Source organism: Mixophyes fleayi, chromosome 3, assembly GCF_038048845.1.
Source record: "Mixophyes fleayi isolate aMixFle1 chromosome 3, aMixFle1.hap1, whole genome shotgun sequence".
Taxonomy (NCBI): Eukaryota; Metazoa; Chordata; class Amphibia; order Anura; family Limnodynastidae; genus Mixophyes; species Mixophyes fleayi.
The window spans coordinates 294,218,599-294,225,236 of NC_134404.1; positions in this window are offsets into that span (position 1 = coordinate 294,218,599).

Here is a 6,638-nt window from a genome sequence, read left to right on the forward strand (position 1 = left end):
GGAAAGGGTGGTTCTATCGTGCAAGTAAGATGGACTCTAATGCCAAATTAACCTGAGGTCTAACTGGGCTACAGCCCAGGGGCCTCGGGCATCCAGGGGGCCCTTGAAAGTGCTCAGCAGCATTATTGATTGGTACGGGGGCGGGGGCGCCCTCGGCCCGATCAATGCTGCTGAGCCTGTCACTGTAGTCTTTCCATGGTGCTCAGTAATTTTCTTACTGAGAAGATCTTGTGAGAGTGTCACAAGATCCCCTTAGTAAGGAGCTTACAGCACTCCGCGGAAGGACTACAGTGACAGTAGAAGGACGTAAGCGCTTGGGGGAGGGGGGCGGCGGGCAGCTAACGGGGGGGGGGGGGGCTCACGGGGGAATGGGGGCCCCCTTAGTCCAGGGGCCTCCATTGCCTTAATCCGGCCCTGCTCTAATGTGACATTGGCATGTTCTCCCTGTGTTTGTGTGGGTTACCTCCAGGTGCTCTGTTTTCCTCCCACACGCCAAAAACATACTAGTAGGTTAATTGGCTGCTATCAAATTGACCATGAAGCACAGTCTCTTTTGCTGTCTGTGTGTGTTAGGGAATTTAGATTGTAAGCTCCAATCGGGCAGGGACTGAAGTCAGTTCTCTGTACAGTGCTGTGAAATTAGTGGCGCTATATAAATAGCTGATGATGATGATGATGAAACCAGAGCCAAACCAGGTTGCAGGAGAGTAGTCAGGAAGAAGCAGTAATTCAGTTGATGAAAGGTGAGTTGTCCTTCGTCAGAAAACAATTTTGCAGGAGAAGTGAACATGTAGACAGTCCATTTTCACACATTGTCAGAATGCAGAAAAGGACAGGTCTAACAAGTACACCTTCCAAAGTGAATATAAGCTATAAGAAATAGCTAACTTCCACAGTGGTATATCTAAACCATCTAAGAATTTGTGGTAGACAAAGGGTAGAAGTAGAATTTTGTCCTTGTTAATAGATTTGCAACAAGAAATCAGTTCAAGAATGCTGGAGGGAGTAAAATATTGGGAATATAACACACGTTCCACCTTGACTATTTTTACAGATAAATCAAGTTAAATTAGACTTATGTTGCAATAATATGCTTCCCAAAGTAAAGAAGAAGACTTGGATTTTGGTGCTCTATTTCCACCCAGTCCAGTCAAGTTATAAGATCGCAGGGCAGTTATAAGTAGGATACATAGTTGGCACACTTACAGCTGGACACAAATCATGTCATGTTTGGTGCACATATATTATACTTGCAGCCCCCTGTGCTTCACGAGGCAGCTCAGGGGTGTTCACACGCAAGCACAGTACAGTATGTGAAGTCAAGCGCTCCTCTGTGAGATGCATCTTGTTATGTGTCACACATATTTGAAATACTTTCCTTACCAATGTAAATTCTGGGCCTTTGATGAGTTGATGATGATGATTGCCGTATTGTTTTCTTGTACCCATCCTAGATTCAAGGTAGCATGTAAGTTAAGATGCGCGTAGCTCAAAATACATACCTTGAAGCGAAAGCTCGTAGACGCGTATTTAGACATATAACAATGAGCAATTTTTACATCCAACTGTAAATCAGCCCTTAGGTGACAGGCGCTCTAGCGTCCTGGTTTTGTACCTTAGCTTCACTCCTGTGTATATATATATATATATATATATATATATATACATAGTGATTCGGACATACTGCACTTTGTAACTAACTAAACCAGCGAAATTGTTTCTCCATGACATAGGAAAAGAAGAAACTGAGTTGTGTGCCTCTGACTTTCTTTTCTGCTTCTTACGGCTCTGGCAGAATGACTTAGTTGTACCCTGAAAGCTTTTAAGCAATGGTGCCGTACAGGGCAAAAACAATGGCCCCTTCACTTTTGCATGAATGCTTTCTGTTATTTTCCACACGTCCGGAAGTCATCTATTTTGTCCTGCTGACATCTGCGAGGCTTGTTTGTTTATAATGCTTTCAGGGCACTCCGCTAGAATAAAAAAAAACCTTGTAAACCTTGTTTGTTATTACTAAAGATACAGTATGCATTGTTTTTTAGGACAGTGCCATCAATCTATTGCAAAACAGAGGGGTCTACAATGCGCTGTATATCAAGACTAATCTACAACCAAAGGGTATACATGCTAATGCAATTATCCACCTTCTTACTACTTTGTATAGTTTGTCTAGAGCTCCTTTATATGCTATGTCATCAGTTGTTTACGCTATTTGCTTCAATCTCTGATCCATAAATACAAATCACAGATAGAAAATCCTGCAAGAATACCCCTCCATCTTTTTACATTACCACTCCACTCCATCTCTAAAATAATACAATTCTTTTTAGTGTTTGCTTAAGTGTCCACTTAACATGATGAATTAATTTCGGATTTATTATCCCACACCAGCCAGGAGAATTGATTAGTATGCATGTCCATGTAACATGCAGTTTTTAATTTTGCAACATAATTTAGAGCGCGTTAATAGACATTATAAATAGCCACTTGTATGCTCTGCTTTATCTGTGCTTAAAAATAAGGATAGAAAACGGAACAAATTAACATTATTACAACCTGGATAAAATATTGTTATTTTTGAATAATGTAACTGCAAATTGTTACCTTAAAAAACATCAGCAATTTATCTTCCCAACTCTCTGATGTATTTAGAGGATAAAAGAAAACAATATATATTTGCATCTTAATTATATCTAGAATATTTATAGAATAATATTGTTTAGTTCCATAATATCTAAGTTAACTTGAATCATTATTGATACATTGCCTATATTATTGTATAAGATGTCAGTCAGGAACCGGTCAGTGATTTTGCAGAAGAGGCATTTGCCTAGAGGAGGATTGTGTCGAACAAGAATACATCCTTGGATTCTGGAGAGAAAGATGTTTGGGTCCATCTGCAACAGGCAGTGTATCACAAAACAGCGGATAGGATTAGTTTGCTGGATGTAATGCTGCTGCTTTTACACTTTTGTATTTAGACTGTTTGGTAGGAATATTCAAGTCATTACAAGGCATTATTGGATTAGCGCATGTTTTGCATCTGGTGTAGTGCAAACTCACAAACTCAAGTTGTGGCAAATGGGATATAACAATCTAGGGCCTGATTCATTAAGGATCTTAACTTGAGAAATTTCTTATTTCAGTCTCCTGGACAAATCCATGTTACAATGCAAGGGGTGCAAAGTAGTATTCTGTTTTGCACATAAGTTAAATACTGACTGTTTTTTCATGTAGCACACAAATACTTGATAGCTTATTTGTACACTGAAATTTAAAGTTGATATTTGTGTGCTACATGAAAAAGCAGACAGTATTTAACTTATGTGCAAAACAGAATACTAATTTGCACCCCTTGCATTGTAACATAGTTTTGTCCAGGAGACTGAAATAAGAAGTTTCTTAAGTTAAGATCCTTAATGAATCAGGCCCCTAGTCTTGGACTTAACTTTCTACAAGTGCATGTGATCAGCACACATCCAATTCACAAGGGAGAAATACAAAGGGTTGCACTTGGGCGTAATACAATTAGCTACTAACTGTATATAATTTCTACAGTCCAAGCCTTTACTGACTGCGATCTGCCGTGATAAAGTCTTTTCATTATGTGTTAAATGCAGCATTTATAGCGATAATCGTGCAATATAAACTAATTATTAACAAGTGTAGGCGTAGAAAACAAAAAAGGCAACTATATTGTTGAAAAATGAGGGAGCACAAAGGACCTATGGAAAAGTAGCTGAAGACAAGAGAGACCATTGGAAAAGTTAGAATAGGTCATTTTAGATCTCAACAATACAAAACTAATGCAGTGAAGCCCACCTTCATCCATCAATTGGTCACGGTGTTACTATTTTGAATTGATAGTGTCTACAGGTCAAACATGTGCACATCCTCTTATACCACTTTCATACTGCCGCCCCGGCAATATCCCGGGTTGTTAACCCGGGATATTGCCGGGGCACAGGGCAGTATAGATAAGAAGAATCCGGGTCGGGCGGGTTCATACTGCACCTGCCCGACCCGGGTTTTAGAAAAAAAAAAGTGAAAAAAAAGATTTTAATTACTAAAAAATACAAAACAAATGTGTACTTAACTTATTTTCAGCCAGCGGTGTCTCCGGTGCGTTGCCGGCTGTCAGGGGGACCTCTGGGTACTAAAATGACGTCATTAGAAATGACGTCATTTTAGTACCCAGAGGTCCCCCTGACAGCCGGCAATGCACCGGAGACACCGCTGGCTGAAAATAAGTTAAGTAAACATTTCTTATGTATTTTTTATTAATTAAAATCTTTTTTTTTTACTTTTTTTTACTTCACAATTTTTTTTTTTAGTATGAATGGTGAGACCCGGGAATTACACGGGTTGCACCATTCATACTGCAGGCGAGCGGGGTCCAACATGGGAATTACCCCTCGCAAAATCCCGGGTCTAAGTCCCGGGATTTTAGACCCGGGATTTTGTGGTTGGACTATTCATACTGCACCAAGACCTGTGTTTTTCAGCGTGCCTCTGCAAAAACCCGGGTTTTTGGTGCAGTATGAATGGGGTATTACTTCAGCATACAAGTACAATATTTCACAGGATATAGACTTGGAGGAAAGGAAAGGCAGAGGGATGGCTGGGAAAGGAGAAGTCATGGCTGGGGGTGACTTTGCCCAGGCTTAGACTTTACTCACAAGAGATCAATGCACTTATACTTCTTAACAGGTTTACATACATGTCTTGTTTCATTACTGATACATTGCCTTTTTGCAATGAATAATATGTTAGTCATGACCAGGTCAAAGGTTTGGCAGAAAAGGCAGCTGCCTAGAGAACAGGAGGGTTTGCTGAATACATCCTTGGGCATGTAGAATAAATAAAGGGGTAATCTGGATCAGGCAGTGCACCCCAATGCAATGTGTAGGATGAGACTGTAGAATTTGATGGCATTGAGGCACTTTTATAAAAAGGTACAGGAAGTTGGGATTATTGCATTGCTGTTATATCCGCTATTCAATGTCCTTTACTTTTGCAGTGGTCACTCATCAACATACGTTCCTATTTACTGACGACATAAACAATAGTCTTCTGAGCTGCTTTGGGTGATTGTCTTGCCATACAATGCAACACATTGTATAGTGTTAAAATGGGGTTAGTCGTGCTAAGATTTTATTCACTTATGTCCCTACGTTCTAGAGGTTCTAGGCCCTGGCCTTTGTAGAAGAAAATCTGGGTCTGAGTTAACCCTTACTAGGTCAGGGTGACTATTGCTGAAAGCCGCAAATATAAGACACCCTTAGGCCAACTCCACATGCATGCCAAGCATAAAAATGTGTTCAAATAGATGTGTTAACTTTAGACCCATGAGTCTGACTTTAGTGCATACATTATTTGAAGGGATTCTGAGGGATGCAATTCTGAAATGTATTGCAGAAAATAATTTGATAGCACAGTGTGCGCATGGTTTCATCTAACTACCAATGGAGGAGCCCATGCAGGTTCTATGGAGCCCAGCCATGAACATGACCTGTAATACTGGTATCCAGAGCCTCCCACTCTACTCCTATGAACATGCACATGGGTTGCCACATATGTAGGGCAGCTCCAATTGGGTTTTCAGTTCCAGAAGAGCAGAGTGGCGGCATCAGATGCAGGTGGACATGTATTACGCCCCCTGTCCCCTCCAAAATTCCGGAAGGTGATCGTGGCTTGTGCTCTGGAAGGAATGGTCATGTCTCACAAATAATTTGATTAATTTTTATGATGAGGTAAGTTTTAAACTGGATCTTGGTAGTACAATTGATATATTTGGATTTTGCAAAAGTGTTTGATACTATTCTATAAAACAGACTGGTATAAAAGATGAGAGTAATTTAAGTGATATATATGTAATTTATTTTCATAATGACCATGTAGATGGCCTAGAATGTAAGGTGTCCATATATGCTGATGACACTAAGCTATGTAGAATTAGTAATGAAGAATAGTATAGTAACTGGCTACAGAAAGACTAAGACAAAATGGCAAACTGGGTCATGAAGTGGCAGATTAAATTAAATATAGATAAATGTGGAGCTATGCACCTTGGCTGTTGTAATACCTAAGCTATTTAGACATTAAATTGACTATATTTGAAGAAAACACATGGAAAAGAACTTCGGCAGTCTAGTTGACAGAAAGCTGTGTGGGAGCACCCTGTGCCAGGTACCAGCTGCAAAGCTGAATAAAATCCCGGGATGCCTTTAAAGCGTGATAAATAAATGTGATGCAAACCATAATATAAGTCACTAGTTACACATCTCACACCTCACTGTGAGATGCTATAGGAGAAAATGAGAGGGTTCAACCACATAAATAATTGGAATGGAAGGGGTATGTGTATAAAGATTAAACTAGATCTGTGTACTTTGAAAAGCGGAACCTTAGAGGTGCACATGCGCCGGCCTCTAATTAACATGTAAGAGGACAAGAGATCAAACATTGTGCATATAAGAAAGGAGGTTTCACCATCAGTCAGGAAGAGCTTCTTTACTGTAAGGGTAGTAAAGCTGTGGAATTCCATTATTGGGATGGGCAACTATATAAGACACTTTTGAAAAATAGATTGGATACCTTTCTTACTAGAAATTATATCAGTAACTACAATTAGTAGA